Source organism: Podarcis melisellensis, assembly GCF_964234715.1.
Source record: "Podarcis melisellensis genome assembly, chromosome: 4".
Lineage (NCBI taxonomy): Eukaryota > Metazoa > Chordata > Lepidosauria > Squamata > Lacertidae > Podarcis > Podarcis melisellensis.
Window position 1 is genome coordinate 60,447,048 of NC_138531.1, and position 20,601 is coordinate 60,467,648.

Sequence of the window (20,601 nt, forward strand, 5' to 3'; positions counted from 1 at the left end):
TTTAGGCTAATAAGCTGTGTCGGTAACAAACTTTATGTACAGAAATATATGTACAAAACGACTTACTGACAAACAGGAAAACAAAAGGCTCTTCTGTCAGTCAATTATGAATTAATAAGGTAAACCAAAGTAATATGCACAAGATGGGGTTTGTGTTTATTCCCCCATTCAGCAAAAGAACTACCTACTTTGACTAAAATACTTTAGGGAACAGGAATAGTTAAGTCAGGAATCTGTGAGATATCTCTTGCTCCCAATGTGTCTGTACACCCACAGACTACACACAGAGTAGGGGCAGAACTCCCTTCTGTTGATTTTTTAAACTCAAACTGAAGCTCAGTAACAGAAGCCATGGCTTTGGCTAGTGGTGGTCCCATTAATTTTCCATCCCATTAATTTCAGTAGGTTATCCTCTAAATCAGTTACAGATAGGGAGCCGTGTTGGTCTGCCATAGTCAAAACAAAAAAAATTCCTTCCAGTAGCACCTTAAAGACCAACTAAGTTAGTTCTTGGTATGAGCTTTCGTGTGCATGCACACTTCTTCATCTGAATCTGAAGAAGTGTATCTGTATCTGAAGAAGTGTGCATGCACACGAAAGCTCATACCAAGAACTAACTTAGTTGGTCTTTAAGGTGCTACTGGAAGGAATTCTCTAAATCAGTGTTATGTTTTCTTCATTCCTAAATAAAGAAAATGCTGATATATAAATGCTGAACATGCAGGTTTGTTAAAATTGCACCATAACACATGTTAGAGCCACTGGAGCAAAGATTAAAAAAATACTTTTTCACCTCAGACTGCACTTTCAAAATTACTGCTAAACTATGAGGACCATAGCATTATGAGATATACAGAACAATTTGATGAATACATAGATGCAAACATCAAAGCCAACAACAAAAACATTATTTAAATACGTTAGTAGCAGGAAACCAGCTAGGAAAGTGGTTGGAGCTTTGGATAACAAGGGAATTAAAGGTGTCATAAAGGACACCTTTCCTATCTCAGGAAAGAAGTCTGAGGAATGGAAGTAGATACCGGTGAGAAGATGCCACATTCTAGGCCTTATTAGCAATTTTTTAAATGGGGAAATCACCAGGCTCAGATGGCATCCACTTTAGAGTTCTTAAAGAACTCAAATATGGAACTGCATTCTAACAAAAATTATAATGTGTCTCTAAGTTCATCCTCTATACATGTAACACAGTTAAATCAAACAAGCAAAGGAACCAGTGGAAATACAGAAAATTGGAAGCCACCATCTTCATGTCTGTTCTAAAAAAAATGGTGGAAAGCATTATTGAAGATAGAATTACCGAGCATATAGAAGAGTAAGTTGTGCTGGAGGATAACCAGAACCACTCTTGACATTCAGCTTTTAACTAGTGGCTTGAATGGCTATTGGCGAGATCCTTCTGTTGGGAGTACTTGGGACCAATATTATCAGCATTTCCTCACATTGTTCCACTAGGGTCTATGCTGCAAAAGATCCTGCTGGTCCAAGTTGTGGTTCAAGCCTAGCACTGAAGTAGGAATCCGTTTGTTTTACAGGACCTTGGCATAAGACATAATCTTTTAGTCTTTTAGAGCTACAAGGAAGTATAATTTGTCCTTTGTAGTATCAAATTCTAAATAAAGTGATTTAGATTCATTTTTGCTACCAGTAGCTGATACATGTCTACAGTCAGATGTGCCAACTCCCTCACATAAAGAAAGACTCACTTCTATAACTTCTTTTGAGAAATTCAGAAGATATATAGACCAGGAAGGGATTCTTAAGTCTTGCCGGGCACTGTGTCGTAGTTGAATTAGAACATTTTGCAAACTATAGCTCAAATTGTTGATCCTGCTAGATCTATAGTAAATACTGTGAACTCACATCAGTTCATAGTTACTTACAAATAAGAACCACACTAAAGTTTATTTAATTCAGCAAAACAGAAATGGGCATTTCTCTTTTTTCTTCTTCTACAAATTTTCATAAAATTATGACACCTATTGGTTGGGATTTAAGACCGTCCAAAGAAATAGTGGCTACACTGTCACCTCATTATTTCTGTATGACTGAACGGAGGCTATATGCTCCACATGATGCCATTTGAATCTATGCTCATATTCAGTTACTACTTCATTTATATTTTTAGGTGGAGAAAAAAATCCTCCATAACTCGAAGTCCTATAATTATTCATCATAGCATAGCCTGATATATTTATCTATCCCAGTTTTTAATCTAACTGAAATGCTTGTTGGTAAGCCTCTAAGCTCCAGTAGAAATTCACTAATGAGCTCATATTCATGTTATAGTTGGTCTTCCCTGGAAGATTATGAAAACAAAAAATATATAGATGGGAAACTCCCATAAATTAGAGTTGAAAGAAAGATTTACATGACCTTATTGTGAACCAGAGAGGTTTTATGTGTTGCACTCATTATAGAAAATCCTACCCATAGAATTTAAACACTAACCAGACAGGAATGAGGGATGTCAGAAACACTGTGATCCGACTCTAAATGCAGATTCAAGTTTTGCAGCTGATTGGCTGTTTCAGTTATGAAGGGCCTTGGATTTTAGTGCTTCTGTAGTTAATTGATGTTTTGCTTATTTAAGCAGTGTCTTGGCCACAAAACAATGATCCCTGGATAATTCTAGAAGCAGCTGTTCAAAAGAGAGGGGTGTATAAAGTCTTTTGCAGTTATCAGAGTAAGTAGATGTGGAGGAGGAGGAGAAGCTGCTACATTTTCAAAAGATTTCAGGACATGCAGGACTAACAATTAACAATCACCCACTTTACTAGAAGATAGAATAGTGGCTGTTTGGGGGTGTTGAGTACAAAAGGTATTTTGTAGTAAGTTGCAGGGGAATACATCTTAATTTTCTGCTTATCTATTTGCGGGGATGTTAGATCTGTTGTTTTTTTTAAATTGTGTTTAAAAAATTGTGTTTAGGTTACTATGGCAGACCAACACGGTACTATGGCAGACCAACACGGCTACCTATCTGTAACTTGTTTTTTAATGTTCATTTTGGTAAGTTGCTTTGAGTTTCACTTTTCTGAAAAAAGCTACTAATAAATATTAATATTATATTCTCTCACCAGATAGCTCAGTCAGTAGAACATGAGACTCTTAATTTCAGGGCTGTGAGTTCAAGCACCATGTTGGGCAAAAGATTTCTGCATTGCAGGGGGATTGACTAGATGATCCTTGTGGTCCCTTCCAACCTACAATTCTATGATTCTACAAATTATGTGGGGTGTTAGGAGCAGTAGTATGTATCTCTGCCTTCTGGGGTAGTTTGTCCACCTTTGGTCCTCACCCTGCACTCAGCTCTCACTTGTGGCTCCTAGAAGTTGTCATCATGTGACAGTACCAACACCTCAGAAACAGCTTGGATTGGCTGGCTAAACCATCATTGTTATGGTTGCCTAATTTATGTTTCTTCAGAGTAAACACATTCTCCATTTACAAACTCTTATAGGTACAGAGTTTAAATATCAGTTTAAATAACTGATATTTTAAAAAGTGCTTTGACAAACTATCTTCTTTTGTGCAGAAATTCCATGTCGATGAAATTCCATTTGGCAGAGTCACTATGTTCCCCCTACATGATATTTCAGGGGACATGATGAAGAAAAATAAAACAGGAGATAAGCTATGTTTTTTTTTTTTAATGTTGCAACTCTCAAGGGTAACACTTGTCACATGAGCAGAGATACCCAAGTGGAATGCTAGTTCAGAGTACAGTACTCTAAAAGGAGAGAACTGTATGAAGACCTTGTGAAGAAACCCCTCTAGAAATTGGAAAATGTTGCAAGGTTCCACTAACAAAAAAGACACACCTGTAAATAAAATTTGGATAGAGGCAGACAACCTTTTAACATAAGTGGAAGAGATTTGCCCTCAAAAGTGGATAATATCAAATAAATAAAGAACCATGTGCCATTTTTTAAATGAGTGCACATAACAGCCTTAAACCATGGTTTGACCTTTGTTCTCACTGCTTTGAATAGTCAGGAAAGCTAGTAATTATTACCATCAAAAATTTGGAGCATTGTATATTTGACAACAACTTCATTAATGACAATATGCTTGCAAATGATATCTGTTTCTTTCTTATTAGATCTTCTGAATAACAGAATTTCTTTAAACTGAAGAATAACCACTCTCTGCAGAACTTAATACTTGCTTCTGTTCCCCCATGATTCACCTATGAAAATGGCAGGAAATAACTGTATGCTGGGATACCATGCCAAATTTCATCATATGCAGTGATTCATAAAACTGGTGGAAAAATTACAGCTCACAACTCCTGTGATTTCATGGGTTAATGGCATTGCAAATGGATTTTTGTTGGAAGCAATTAACACAGACATGAGTGCTAAACTTCTGCTAGATTTCCAGAAGTGGCTTTTATGTTGCGTGAAAAACCACATAAAACATGGAAATGATCGGGTAAGGAAACAGAAACAACTGCTATGTTGTGATATCCCCCTGAAATCCCCTGCCCTTTCCATCATATCAGTGACAGACAGCCCCATGGGTGTCATGGAGACCATGAAGTCCTGAGCCAGAACACAAGAGGCACTATCGTTCTGGATTCCTCCAACACTATACTTGATACTACCTTTGCTAGATCAGTCAGAGAAGCTGCTGGGCAGCAGGGTGGATGGTATGCCAACAGCAACCCAATATTACTGTCTCCTTGGCCCAATAATAGGTGCAGGTCTTCATAGCCAGTTCCAAGACAAGGGTGTTTCCTGGTAACGGACATGGAGGTCCAGTGGATCACAGCTTCTACCTGCCCCATCTATGCAGCCTGTGCTGATACAGCACCAAATGTGCTGGGCAGAATACCTGTGTTAGATGAACCCTTCCCAGCTCAGCCACCCAGGTATCAGTAATACACATCAGAATAGCACCCTCATCCATGATCAAATCATATGAAGTCTTATTATGCACCATTCCGGCATTAAACAATAGTACAACAGTATGCCCAGGCTGGTGGGCACAGCAGATAAGCAACCAGGAACTCAGATATGGTAAGTGTAGGAGCAAGGAACAAAGTGTAAATAGCCCCACTCTGCCCTTCAGTGATTATTTATCACCTCCCCATGGCAACGTCTCCATCTACTCATGATCACTGCAATAAGGGTTGCATCATCCTTCCTTCCCCAAGGAGGTCCTCTCAAGCACACAGTATAAACAGCAGCCACCCACTGACCAAAAGAAATAAAATAAAATACTACAATCAATCAATTATCCCAGAATGTTTCTGATAGATTATGTACAGTTTGACAAAGAGTACACAAGACTCACTCAGTCCCTGACACTATAGGAATGTCTGTGCTTTTATAAAGTATTGTATTTCATTCCTTGCCAAATTCATATTCTACAGTTTGAAAAGTATTTTTTTTTAGTTAACAGATGCAAAAATGAGAAGCACTTCAGCAGAAAATATGATTGCTTCAAAGAAACAAAAAGGTGCTTGAAATACAAAGAGAGGGTTTTCAGTTGAAACAGTGGCTCGTTTTTAATAGAAACTGTTGCAAGCATTTAACTCAATATCGCAAAAAATTGAATCAATCTGATATATGCTCACATAGTTATAGCATTTATAGCATATTCATTGATACAGAGTAAGTAATAAGATTTATTTAGATGAAAAGGATAGAATCTTGCATTTATTTTTATTTTTTAAAAAGGTGAAGTTCCAAGAAAAAGATTTGATATAATAGTCAAGCTGCTTGGGAAGGCACTATGTCCTGTTCAGAAAGTTCCCACACTCAGATGGATGTCAATGGTGGTGCCAGTGAACCATTACGCAAAGCCCTCCAAACACTTTGTAAACTAGAATCTGGAAGGACAATAGTAAAGTTCAGTGCTAGAAAGAGATAGTGTGTTGAATACACAATACCAAGCTTTGTCTGCTCAGGATTCTGTTGCAAGAGAAGGCTACTTAATCTCCTCCATTTGCCCTGGGGATTCTAACTGTTTTAATGTGTTCTTTTTGCGAGCCTGTGAACTGCAGAATACAAGCTGGTAACAACTTTCTTTGGAGCTGAATTGGTAAAACCTAAAGCCTCCAACATAAAATGCTGTCCCAATGGTGCTAATGAGCACAAAGACAGCCTTTAATGGTGTTTGAAGCTACCCTGGTTGAGGTTTCATGTCATCCCTTGGTGAAGGGATTAATTGTTTGGCTTGTTTTATGAGCATCCAAACTTATGTCTCAAGGTAGAGTGCAGCCTCTGAATCCATGTTTTGAATAATAAAGCCTGATGCATCTTTAATAATTTCTGAAACTTCAGGTTTCTCTTTGAAAATACAGTACAGTACAAAACACAAATGGTTTGTACTGAACTTGATATAGTTTGATAAAGGACAGTTAGAAAAATGCATCTGTTTCAGATGTAATTTAAATGTAATCCCATCAAAGACATTGGAATTATGTTTGTATGCAGTTGTCCTACACTAACAGGAACTGGTAGTTCTTAATTTAAAGAACTCTGCTTTCAAAAAAAAAATGCATCTTCACTAATCAACTGCATATACACCCTACTTTTAAAGCTCACTTTGATTGTATTTCTATGCCCCTTTTCATTCAAAAGAATCCCAAAGTGGCTTGCAAACAATAAATAAAAGCAACATAATACAGTGCATCACAAGTACAACATATATCATATAAAATAATTAACAATTCATCAGTAAAACAATTATGATCCATAAAACACTATTAACAAAGCAGCAAGCCAAAAAAAGCTAAAGATCAGAATTACAGCAGAAGCCATATTCTATGATTAACAAATCAATACAGCATTTATAATCTATAAAACAATATTAACATTAACAAAATAGCAACTAAAAAAACAAGCTAAGCACTGCTAAGTTCGTACACACACACTCCGCATACCCCTGATGCACAATCTTTTACTCTATTCAGATTATTAAAATACACACCATCCCTGTTGCTAAACCAGCTCAGCCAGATGTTGTGCCGGCTGGCGTCCTCAGGTAATGGGCCACAGTAGAGATGGTGGGGCTCACGGGCCTACTGCCAGTGGTAAGATGGATATTGGCTCCAGGTAGACCACCAAGGCACTGGAAATGAGGATCTTGCCCATGTCCTCCTCAATAAGCAACAGGTCCATTCACAGTTGAGTAAGTCCAAGCAAGCCTGTCCCCCTGGATTGGTGATCCTGCTCGAACTTCTCACTCTTCTTCTTACTGGTAGCAATATAGGTGATATATAGACTTATTTATTTTTTGGGGAAGGAAACAAAGCAGTTCTGGTATGTTTCAGGCACTGTGGTCTCTCCATTTGGGAATGCACTAGGCTATGTTTTGCAGGCTTCCATATGCATTAAAGGTCTTCCATATAAAACTGAGCCTTTTTCACCTTCCCGAAATAACCTGCAGTTTGCAGCCCACTAGAGCTCAGGATTGTTGACAGTCCTTGAGTGCTGTGTGGATGGCCTTGTATTTCTGTTGCACCTGCAGTGTGGCTTTCTTACTGCTCCTCCCAACTCCCTTCTCCTCCTGCTGCTGTTTCACTATCCTCATAATACATTCTGATGCTTCTGTAGCCTGCACCAAGCCCTGCAGCTCCTGCACACAGAGGAGCAGGCTCTAGTGGACAGCTCAGAAAAGGGGGGGGGGCACAGGAGCCAGGCACTCACAATGCTTTTGCTGCTCGCTCTCATACACCTGGCTAAAGGCTAGAAGAAGTTGGTTGAAAGTTTAAAACACATTTCCTCCCCAAGAATCCTAGTAACTGTAGTTTACTCAACAAAAGGCTACAATGCCCAGCATCCTTAATAAACCATACACCCCATGATTCTTACTGGGTGAAATGTGCTTTTAAATGTATGGTGTGTACACATATGTTTCCACAAATGGGTAGGATGTCCACTCTTGCATATTACAGAAGAAGTGTGAAAACAGAAAGCATTTGTCATTTGCATTTCCTCATTTGCCACTTACAAGTAAGTCCTATCCTTAACAATGGTGGAATCTAGACACATATAAAAAAACGCTGTGAAATTGCTTTTTTAAATATATTGAATTTGCCATAGCCCACCATCGCCATCTAGTGCCACATTTGTATAATGCACTTTACAACACAGTTAGAATGTTTTATTTGCAGTTATAATAAAGGTAAAGGGTAAAGGGACCCCTGACCATTAGGTCCAGTCGTGACTGACTCTGGGGTTGCGGCGCTCATCTCGCTTTACTGGCCGAGGGAGCCGGCGTACAGCTTCCAGGCCTTGTGGCCAGCATGACTAAGCCGCTTCAGGCGAACCAGAGCAGCGCACAGAAACACCGTTTACCTTCCTGCCAGAGTGGTACCTATTTATCTACTTGAACTTTGTGCTTTCAAACTGCTAGATTGGCAGGAGCAGGGACCGAGCAACAGGAGCTCACCCCGTTGCGGGGATTCGAGCCGCCAACCTTCTGATTGGCAAGCCCTAGCTCTGATTGGCAAGCCCTAGTCCTAAATTGCAAATCTGCAGGCAGAGTGTGTATTGCTTTTTAATCTTTGTTCAACACTCCATGGTTTTAGATGCTTTATAAATGATTTTCACCATACAGTCTTACCTTGGTTCCCGAAGGGAATCCATTCTGGAAATCCGTTTGACTTTCGAAAACGTTCAGAAACCAAGGCACAGCTTCTGATTAGCTGCAGGAGCTTCCTGCAGCCAATCGGAAGCCGCAGAAGCCATGTCGGATGTTCGCGTTCCAAAGAATATTCATGAACCGGAACACTCACTTCTGGGTTCGTGACATTCGGGAACCAAAACAGATGAGTACCAAGGCGTTCGACAACCAAGGTATGACTGTATAGTGAAGAAGGAAAAATAGCAACATAAAAACAAAAGTTGTGTATTGAATAATAAAAAGCTGTTTTTTCCCTACCTGAGATCAAGAGTCTTGTACAAGGATAGCAAACCTTCCGCTTCAGATGCTATCTATTACCAAATGTCATACTCCAACTCTATGCACTTACTATGTCTGTTGAAGAAAGTGTGCTTGAGTCCAGATCCACAGTGCATTCTATACCATCACGTATTTAAAAATTATAATTTAGATTTTCTGGTAGGTCTTTTCTCTTTTGATTTTGCTAGGAATAGCTATATTTTACATTCACATTTCATTTCTCCTCATTCTCTTTGTGAATCGCTTTTCTCCATCCTTCAACCCTTCTTTCATGTCCTACTTTAAATTTATGCATTAAACTATAAAAAGGTTAATGTGATGCAACTGTAGTTGAAGTGCTAATGAAACACCTAGGGCAACAGAAAGAAGAAGTTCAAAAGCTGCAGCAACTTAGAAAAAGCTGCATGATTCTCTGTTTCTAACGGCTTCTTTTCAAATGATATATAATCCATACATACACTGTCAAACAGTCTGCAAGCCCAAGTATAGCCATAGATCTTTTCAAAGCGAGTTTTGAAATGTCCTTGTCATAGGATTTTGAACTATATTAGAAATAGTTAGTTGTTCAATAAAAATAATCTCAAAATAGTTTAGATTTCAAAAGTATCTTGGAAAGTGTATGTTTCAATTGATCTGCAAGAATTATATTAAATCTATTTTTAATAGAGCAGAGGGCGCACTCCTCTGCACATAGTACTATGCCACACAAAAAAGCCTGAATATCAGGCTTGTAAAGATATTCTGCAACAGGCTTTTCACTACAGTAAACCTATATGAATGTCCTCTGGAGGAAGAAGTTGTCATTTCCACTCTTTATTGGCAGACAGTGACTTCCTCAAACATCTGGCCAAAGACCTGGAGCCCACTGGGAACCTAGCTGGGAAAAGTTTGTGGGATTCATCATAGCATTAGTCAGTTTCTAGGAAAGCAAAAGGCAAGAAACATGCAAGGCAGGCTGGGAGAATAGGGTGAAGCGGGGTCAGACAAATCTAGACTGGGTCAAGCAAGAAAGTCGTCACTTGCCTAGAAAGTCTTGAACATGAATGAGCTTTCTCTGGAAGTTTATGACACACATCTAATTGACTGAGCTGGGAGGCAATTAGAACCTGTAAAAGGTAAAGGTAAAGGAACCCTGGGCCGTTAAGTCCAGTCAAAGGCAACCATGGGGTTGCGGCTCTCATCTCGCTTTCAGACCAAGGCAGCTGGCGTTTGTCCACAGACAGCTTTCCAAATCATGTGGACAGCATGACTAAAGCGCTTCTGGCACAACGGAACACCATGATGGAAACCAGAGTGCATGGAAACGCTGTTTACCTTCCTGCCACAGTGGTACCTATTTATCTATTTGCACTGGCATGCTTTCGAACTGCTAGGTTGGCAGGAACTGGGACAGAGCAACAGGAGTGCACTCTGTTGCGGGGATTTGAACGGCTAACCTTCCGATCGGCAAGCCCAATAGGCTCAGTGTTTTAGGGCACCTGTATGTGCTGTCGGATAGCCATCATAAATATAAGAGATTAATTAGATGGGGTTAGATTGTTCTATGAACATCTGAAGGAGTGCCTCCCTAAGAAATTTTAAAAATATATAATTCTAGAAACCTGTGCTTCTGCACACTGGTTCTAAAGGATGCCAGCAGTTCAAGATTTATTTATTTTCCAGCACCAACTGATTTCTACTTGTTTAAGAGGATAAAGAGCTTGTCAGCAAGCCAGAGCTGGCAGTATAATAAAGACATTTATTACCGGTATTTGTTACATTTGCATCTCTTCATTTTTCAGTCACAACCACAACAACCATGCAAGGTTGGCTGGGCTTTGAGAGTGCAGTTTGCCTAAGGCTACACTGTATGCTTAATTGGCAGGTAGAAATTTGCCCTAATTTTGCCACATCCAGAGTCAGCACACTTGTCAGTAGATCACATGGTTTAATTCTTACAGCAAAAGAAAAAGTCACTAGCTTTTACTGTTCTATTAAGTTAGAAGGATCTGGTGACAGGCTACGCAAAGTATCTGATGGAGTATCCCAACGGTGCTTCATTTTGTTCTTGGGAGGATGGATAAAGGCAGCTGATAAAGGTTCTGTTTGGGGACTGCTGTCCCAATAGCCTCTACTGAGAGCCTGAAAAAAGAGAGTTGGCTGGCAAGGCACCAGTGAAAACTCTGGAAACTGGAGTTAAACATATGTTATAAGTAGACTGAAACTGGCATTGTTTGTACACAAACTGACTGGGTTGGAAAATATAAAGGTATACTACAAGGGTTGCCAACCTGTGGGGACATTTGTAAACTGGAAAATAAACTGGCTACAATAAAATTCTTATTCCAAGCCTAATATCAGTGGGGTAGGTACCAAGGAAGGCCTTTGTAGGCCCCATGTTGGCTACCCCTGGTCGGGTACTTTATTGCTGAATCTGTTCAGGCATCCTGTTGAACTGGCAACCACGGGAGCCTGTCTTGTTACATTTTAAAACCAGGGTTTTGTTGTGTATCACCCCTATGTGCTAGCCAGTTCCTCTGTTTTGCCTATGCCATTAGACCACCTGTTCTTGCTAGCCATGTGTTGGTGTCATTGCTTCAACTCACTGGGGTTGGTACAGAGTTTGCTAAACCAGAAATGCTTCAAAAACTTCTAATCATAGTTGTGCTGGCACACAACGGATCCATATACTTATTGCAGTAACCTTACTGAAGGGAAAATCTTTGTTGTAAAATTAGTATTAACTAACAGTCTTTATCTATATGCATTTATTTACTTATATAATTATATGCTTGCAGTACATATTGGTGGAGCTGTTAAAAAAAGTTCTCAGAGCAGCTCACAACATAAAATAAAACTTTTTTTTAAACCCAGTAAAGACAACATTTACTCATTATGTTTGTGCTTTTTAACTTAAATTAGATATGTCAATAAATGGCTTCTTTTCAGTATATCACACATACAGCTTTTGCTTTGCTGTGTTTTATTTCTAAACAGAGTATTACCTGCTTTAAAGCTGAACTTTCTACACCTGTGCTGATAAAATCTAATTATCAATGTGGGTAAATATTTATGTGGGGAAAGTGTATAGTAAAAAATATTAAAGGCTATTACACTCATAGAAGACCCACTGTGGACTTTTAAATGGGTTTTCGTTGATAGCATACTGGCAGAGATCCACACACACACAAAAAAAATTGATTGCACAGGGATACTTTTCTCACTGTGTGTGAAGCAGGTGTTTCATGGGCTTCATGCCATAGTTATTTGTTAGGCAAGGCCCAAGGTCCAATGGGTACAATTCACTGGTAAGTTATCCTGTGTAAGTCCCTAAGTTATCTGAAGTTGTACAAGAGTAAAGCTTTTACGTAGCTATCAATTAACCATGACGGGACTTGCAGAGGAGAGCTTCCCAGTTGATTGTGCCTATAATCATTGGTAGTGCATAACTTAAGAAAAGCTCTGAGGTGCTCTTAGTTACTCAAAGGGTTGAGCAGAACCCTGTGCTCCTACAAGGAACAGTGGTATGCCTTTAAATCAAGTATTATTATGATGAAAGAGATGGACCTGCAGATTAGACTCAAGTTTCCTTGGGGAAGAGAAATATTCTGAAACAAACAGGTTTGGATGATTGAAACAGAATCTTCTTTACTTTTCAGAAGAATTTCACCTACATTTTAGCTGTGTAATTTTTGGCACTGAAAAGAAAGCTGTATGGACACAGGAGGCTGTAGTTTTAGATCTTCATGAGTCAGTCTTGAGACCTAAAAGTACATGTAAGGAGATGAATTACATGAAATCTCCATTAATATGTGACTCTTTAACCAAGCTTTTTGCATCAAAATAGAAAAAACTTCCATGACTTGGTTGGCTGTGAAGCCAACATCTGTGACCTACCTTAATGTCTGTGGGATCACTGTGGACAGATAGAGCCTCTTGGTGATTATAAATTACAGTGATCCCTGCACTAAAGTAAACACAGATATATTCACACATCTGTGTTCTATTAAATGAGCAGCAGCTGCCAAAATAAGCACTATAGTTTATTTATTGGTGGAAATAATATTCTATGTGCTTCTCATAAGCAAACTTGGTTTTATTAAAATAGGCAGTCCTTTTTTAAAAAAAAGAAGTTCAAAATTCTTTCTATCCTGGGGATGAATTGTTGTTGTTTTTTAAACAAAGGAAATAGTTAATGAAGTGAATATAAAATGATGCCTAATTTCTTGAAATCTTACAGTTTTTGTTGTAGACTAGCAAGTAGAGGCAAAAGGAAACCCATTTGTGAAACAGTGCTGTGAAATAGCTAAGAATGTTATAATCCCTGTGGAACCCTGTGACTCCTCACACCATAGACCATGAGCAGCACTCCACATCAATTAGTGCAGCCATAAACAATAATTACCTCCATGCTTGTATCACTGACCTTCTCACTCCTCTTGTGGCATGGCTTCTATCATCATCTAGCAGCAGATGTGCTGTATAATGCATGCATTCTGTTTATGGTTGATAAATACAGTATATGACCAGTGTTTCCACTTTTGAGTTGTAAAGCTTAATAATGCCTTATACATTAAAACTTTCAGTGGCCTAGCGTTGGGGCGAAAACAAAACAAAAATCTCCTGAAGGCATGACTGAAAAATCAAGATTGCTCCAAGTAAAAATAAGGAATGTCAAGGATACTACTTCATAACAAGAGGTACACAAGTGTCCCTCCTTTTAATCTTTAATGCTCTCCACACATGACCAATCCTCAAATGAATGGTGAACCTAAACAATATTGTTTATGTGTTTCTGTTGTGTGTGTGTATGAAAGGGAGCATTTGAGTTTTTCAGTGAATTTGTAGAAGGGGTAGGTCTCAGACGTATGCAAGTCTAAAATGGGTATACTTCAAAATGTCCAATTTCTTGACCTTATAACACATATGCATGAATTTTAACTGCAATCTGTGGCTCATCTTACTTTCTTGAGTTATTTTTTCTGCTTATGTTTAGAATTCTCTGCCATGGATTCACTGATTGTTTTCCGGGCTAGAGACTGTTGGCTTCAATATTGCCCATCCATACAGTGCATAAATGTTTTGTGGAACAGCTTCCAGGTGCTTACTGTCTTATGATACGGTGCAGCATAGTTGTAAATACTTGATGTACAGTCTGTGCTGTGCTTGAGTTCAGCTGCTTGGGTTCTGCTCTGCATGCACTTATTCTTGCTTTGTGCTTGGGGGACAATTGTAGCTTGGATTGATCTGTGATAGCCAGATATTTGCAAATGTTATAGTAAGTGATCTGCAAGAACACACACACAGCACTGTGTAACCAAGAAAAGCAATAATATGGGAGAGTGACCATGCCACTCTGCCCATTTTACCACTAGGCAGCACTCTAGGGTTCCCTGAGCATAAATAATGCACCTTTATAGGATGCTGGTTTTATTATTATTATTTCAAGAATGACAGTTGTACATCTCCATAGCATGTTTGAAAAATTATTAGCTACTCATTTTCTTCCTGGGAAAAGTGCAGAAGGAAGTAACGCCAGAGAGCGTCTGCAGCAGCACAACCGGATCTGACCCAGCTGCAACAAAACATGTCTCTTCCATATCAGTCTCTACAGCTACAGTAGGAGCTATAACTCGCCAAAGGTTTGACTTTGGGGTTGGACTCCTCTATTGTCTCCTGAACAGACGGATGCCACTAAAAACAACTCATTTCCTCCCTGCCTCTTTGCCTCCAAGTCTAATGTCATATGAAGCTTTTTTCAGCCTTCATTCTCTATTCCTAAAGCTGAACTGTGCATTACTGGTTCCTTTCTTCTCTTTTTTAATGTAGTTAAAATACCATCAGTTTAGGAATATTCTGAATATAGCTTTCTTCACTTGGCCTTGCAGGTGAACCAATGGAAGATGTGTGTATATATAATGTATATGATTGTACTGGTAGGTGAAATGCTCACTTAAACCTCACAATATATATTCTTTCACTTCCTTTGGAATGAGACTTTTCTTCATCCTGGACTGTGCATTCTGAATGAGCTCACTGAGGAAATATAACACCAAATAAATCCTTACAATAAGTTATGCCGCAAGCAGCCATTCCTTAACAAGCTCACACATTTGAGGCCAGAGTATCAACAGCTGTCTCAGAAGGCTGCATTCGGATATTCTGAAAGTGCCTGTGGTCCCCAAATAAATGTTGTCAGCAAGCGTTTTTCCAACTGTTTTTTTAAAAAACTTTATATTGGTATAAAGAATGCTTTTTTTTATTCTTTCAGAAACAAAGACAGCTTTCTCTGATCCTAACTCTTAAGCACGTGAGTAGAGGGAAACTGATGGTGAACAGTAAACTCTATTCCATGCAGAACAACATTCCTCTGTTTGCCAGGTGAGACTCAGAAAAGAGCTCTTCCAAATTAGACTCCCTTTCTCATTACCAAATGCATGTATTAGGTGCATGTGAAAGTGGGTACTACTGCATGTAAATTGAATGATAAGAACTGCAGCTAACTGCAGCAGCGATCCATGCTTAAAAATAGAAATTGCTCTTCGGAGACATGTCTATCTGCCCATAAACTCAAGATAGGCTATGATCCAGTGAATTAAACCCATATATGGAAGTTGTGGTTTCCCATTTGGGATTACATAAGAAGAAAGATCTGTATGCTTATAGAGCTCACCAGGGCTACACATAGCATGAGAAGATTACATGAGGCAGCAATAAGATATTTACAAGCCTTTCTATATACCACAGTCTTATAGGTTAACTTGTTTTAGAAATAATTTGAGGGACCCCACGGATGCAGAATATTTACATAATCACAAATGTTGGGTTGCATGTGGACATGTGTATAGGTGTTTCTCCCTGTCTGTCTTCTTATTCCATTTATGTACCAGTTGAAATTCAATGAGAAATAAGCCTTCTCTTTCTGATATTATGCATCTTTGGCTTCAATCCAAAATGGAAATGATTTTATTTGATTAAGCTTAATGATGCTATCATTAATCATTTTATGTACGATAGCATATATTCCCTGATGAAATAAGTGATTAATCTCCTTAATATCTGGCCTGTCTTCTATTGTCTTCTATTTACTTAGTCTTTCTTAAGATAGTTGGCAAGTGTAATCTCTGTGTCAAGTTTATTTGTTTTCTTGGTGGTCATGATACATTTTTTATGATACGAGCATTTGTCATCAATTTTATGAATATCCTTGATGTGGCAGTACAGAAAAACTAGAGCATGATCACTTCATTGTCTGGTCCTTGGAGAGAATGTCTATATATATAAGGAAGGAAAGATTCAACACAGATGCATATTTCAATGAGCAGGATATGTATTTGAATATCCATGAAATTGTGAAGGAGCACCACTCTGGTTGTGTCATCAACATGAAGACAATCCTTCCCATGACAGCAGCTCTGCAAAGAATCCCCCCCAATTGAGGATGGTCATAGGCATAAATGTTACAATGTGAGCTCTGATGTCATCTCAGCCCAGCAGAGACACTGGAAAGCAGAGAGTCTAGGAATAAAGAAACAAGGCGAATAAAGGACTCAAACAGGGATTGGGAATCTCTGGCTTTCCAGGTGTTTCTGTACTTCCAAGTCCCATTAGCCCCAGCCAGTATGGCCTATGAGCATTGTAGTCCAACATCATTTGGATGGCCACAAGTTCTCCATCTGTGGGTTAAGAGATGCAGTCCAGGGAGTATGAACAGAATATGAATAGAGTTGCCTGGAAATCAGGATCTTGATCTGGAAAGACAGAAGTCTGAAGAGCTTCAGCACATGGGGCTCCATGCTGTTGAAGGGCATGAAGGCAGACAAAACAGATGGCTGGGAAGCAAAACTACAATGGAAAAGGGAGCTGACAGATCATGAAGTCTCTCTGTGAAGGGTGGTTGGATTTTTCATGCTGATTAAAAATAAATCTTGGGCTGCTGGTCTATCATTTTCATTAATTATAAGCCAACACAGCAGTGCATTATATTAATTTGAAATTATGAAGAAGTCTTAACAATATGATGCTATGAATTCTCCTTAAGAGTCCTTAGAAATACTACATACAATTTTCTGTGTGAGGAGGATTATAGCAAAATTATTTTTCATTACTTTGGAAACAATGATCAGAGTTCCAGCTATGCGTATTATCTTCCTTCAAATAGCCATTAAAAATGGACAGTGTCTAAATTATATGCTATGAGGTTTTGAGCTAATAATGAAACCTCTAGGAATGACTGGCTTAGTTCTTTGGCTGTCACAGAAGGGTTAGGCCAGGGCAGTCCAACACATAGCCCATGGCTGCATGCAGCCCTCAATCATTGTGGGGGCCTTCGGCAACATTTGATGCCCCCCTTGCAGCCCTCGTACTGCCTTCTGAAAGCCAGTTAAGTGAGGCTTTGAAAGGTTCCTAGAGTCCTCCAGCCTCTTTCCCAAAGCCTAGTTCAGGCTTCCTCAACCTCGGCCCTGCAGATGTTTTGAGACTACAATTCCCATCATCCCTGACCACTGGTCCTGCTAGCTAGGGATCATGGGAGTTGTAGGCCAAAAACATCTGGAGGGCCGAAGTTGAGGAAGCCTGGCCTAGTTAGTGCTTTCCCAGCTTTAGGAAGAAAGAGGGAGGACTTTATGACCCTTCCAAAGCCCTGTACATCCATCCCAAAGCCTTGCTTTATCCAGCTTTGGGAAGGCAGTGCAAGGGCTGGGGGAAGCATCAGATTTTGGCCTCACTCCCTTCCCACCATGCAAAAAGTAGTGTGTGGCTCACAGGTTCTCTGTCAAAGTACTATTGTGGCCCACTTGGTATGAAAAGTTGGACCGCCCTGGGCTAGGCAGTCAGTTGGTCTTTGTCATCCTGGCTGAACTGTCTGGACTCTAGAGGAGGGTAGGCAGACATTCCTAGGATAAGGTCCCTTACTAGAATCAGTGACTTTAGGAAAGGACACTTAACAAGGATTTAATGATCCAGGGAAATGAGATGAAAAAGGGTATGTTTAAGGAGAGAGGGAAAACTGGAAAAGAAATGGGCAGAGAGCTGACAAGTGCATAGCTGGCAACTGCAGAGGTGGCAGGTGCACATAATTCTTTGAAATAATATTTGGCTTCAGAACTCTAGTTGTATTCAAAAGTCTGCACACAGGTGCTGACATATCTTAAACATGCCAAACTTGATTCAGAAGAATTTTATTTTCAGGTGATCTTAACACCACAGTTGTAACAATGTTTTGGTATTGAAGTTGTTAAATATCTTCTCTTTGTGGATAAATTTTGGTACCCACTTTTCATTATAAAATAATGCAAAGTGAGAATTATTATATAGTTTGAACAATTGTTCTACTGTTTTGAAGATGAATGCTTTCCTTACTCCCAATTTTGTGTGGAAGATGGGAATGGGAATGACCAGACAGATGCCCCAAAACATGTACATGTGCTACTGACTCTAACCAGATGTTTGGATGGTGAAAGCATCATGTATTATATGATGTTTTCTTCAATGGTTGCAAATAGGAAAGTGATTGCTGTGATAGTATCTCCCATGTGCCCACTAGAGGGCAATCTCTAGAAAGCAGATTAAATTCTATATAAGCATGGGAGTTCACTTTTCTGTGTAAGCAGTATTTTTATTTTGCAATTATCTGCTCCCCACAGCTTACAAGAACTACATAATTATACAAAATAATCTCCTGTAATTTCACTAATGAGAATATTATGTTTCAAAACTGAAGCCATTGCCATATGTAAAAATTTAAAAAGCCACGATTATTTCTTATTTTAGTATTGTGTTTCTTAGTCTGGCTCTGTAATCCTGTTTTTATTTTATTGCAGGCTAAGGGAATTTCGGTTTACTTCCTTTAACAAGGTAAACTACACAGACTGATCCTTATATGCTCCAGTCAACATCATAGCTAAGCTGCATTAGTTTAAATTGAGCAATGAGTGAATACTAAAATTTCCCAATTACCTGGAACTGTTAAGAAAGCAGAGTAAGCAGGGGGGGATTCCAGGTGCCCCTTTCCATTCAAGGAACAAGCATTCCCTAATCTGCCTAATCTATTATCCAGGCATTACTGGAGTCTTCTTTCTCCCAGCTCTAACCAGCCAAACCTTTTCCTTGCATAGCCTGTAAGAGAGTCTGCTGGAGGCTTAAGGCTGGAAGGTTTTAAACAACAACAACAACAAAAAGGAGTTACTGCATTTCATTCAACCTGAATAATCACTGAGTGAAAAAGGAGCGAATCAACACAACACAGAAACGAATTCAAGATCCCGGAAAGCAAGCCATACAATGGGCTGAAAAAATGTAATTAAGGCTTTCCACCTTAATATAATTTTTTATTTTATTTTATTTAATGAAGAAAGTTACAGGCTTTCTTGCATGTGATAAAAACCAGAGACAACAGTGAAATAATCTGGAGCATTTACAATGACTTGGAACTAACTCCAACTAATTAATGTCAGTCACCTACTTGCTTGGAGGCATGTTCTTTTATTGACGTGATCCATGAGCCCCATTAAGAGGTGAATAGATCCATATATGCAACTAGCCCTCCAGTTTGCCACCTGAACATTTTTGTACACACAGTCCTTACTTGGTCTTAATAGTCTTATTGAAAATACTGGGGCCATACCTAAGTTTAAGGTCTTGGGATTTATTCAAATGAAGCAGTTCTTTCTGTGCTTTGAAGTTTTGTGTTCAAAGACATTTGCCTTGATCTCCACGCAGCTGCATTATTAAATGAGAACAGCAGCATTTGAAATCTACTCTGTGAGCTGTGAGCTGATTCACACAATGCCCTCTGGAAGATGGAATGAATGGATCTGAGTGTGTTCCTGCTTGTTTCACAACTATGAAGAAGGCAGTATACATCAACAGCCACTATGAAGGACAGTGATAAAAAGGCTTGCAGGATAGTTTCTTATCAGCTTCCCCTATGCTTTCTTGGAGTAGGGGAGGAAGAAATGGCCATACTTTAGTGGCAAACCACATGCTTTAGATGCCAAAGGTCTCAGGTTCAATCCCTGGAATCTCCAGGTAGGGCTGGGAAAGACCCCTGTCCGATATTGTTGGGAGTCTTTGCCAGTAAGTGTGGTCAATACTGAGACAGATGGACCAGTGGTCCAACTTGGTGTATGGCAGCATTGCACACAGGTGTGTGTAGGATAGGGGGAAAAGAATGTTAAAGGGAACATTTCTTTTTATGATCCACACACACTTGCTGCTCCTTAGCATACTTTCCTCAAAACCAATAGTGTTTTTGTATTTTCCACTTTGCTGATTCTTGTGCACATTGCTACAATAACCACAGGTTGTAAAAGTTACTGCACAGAGTCTGAAATAAGCTACTTTATCCCAAAGAAATGAGTACAAACAGCTGAATGACAATGGTTGCATATGGTAATTCTTTCAAAATGAACTATCAAAAGTAATTAAAAGATAAAACAGACCATAGAAAGCTAATAATTTACACGAAAAAAACAGAATTTGTTGCTTATAGTGGACTTATTCTTTTCTCCAACCCATTTTCTCTATAACTTAAGTGCCATTTACATTTTACAGTGCAAAAGGTTTACTTACTTTGTAAATTTATTTTATTGCAAACCCCCTTATACTCAAAGTCAGCATCCTTAGGATCTCAGTTCCACTGATAAGCATTATTAATGGAAATAAAATATGAAAAGACAATAAAGC

The 20,601-nt window shown here is 39.1% G+C and overlaps 1 protein-coding gene and 1 long non-coding RNA gene across 3 annotated transcripts in view; one reads left to right on the plus strand and one right to left on the minus strand.

Annotated features, from left to right (window-relative positions):
* The window catches only part of ROBO1 (roundabout guidance receptor 1), a 559,072-nt gene that overhangs the window by 285,313 nt on the left and 253,158 nt on the right, over positions 1–20,601 (minus strand). The gene's annotated exons all lie outside the window — the stretch shown is intronic.
* Positions 15,236–19,685, plus strand: LOC309368516. Its single transcript, XR_014167809.1, has 3 exons — positions 15,236–15,297; positions 18,738–18,771; positions 19,636–19,685. It is a non-coding gene; the product is annotated as an uncharacterized lncRNA (long non-coding RNA).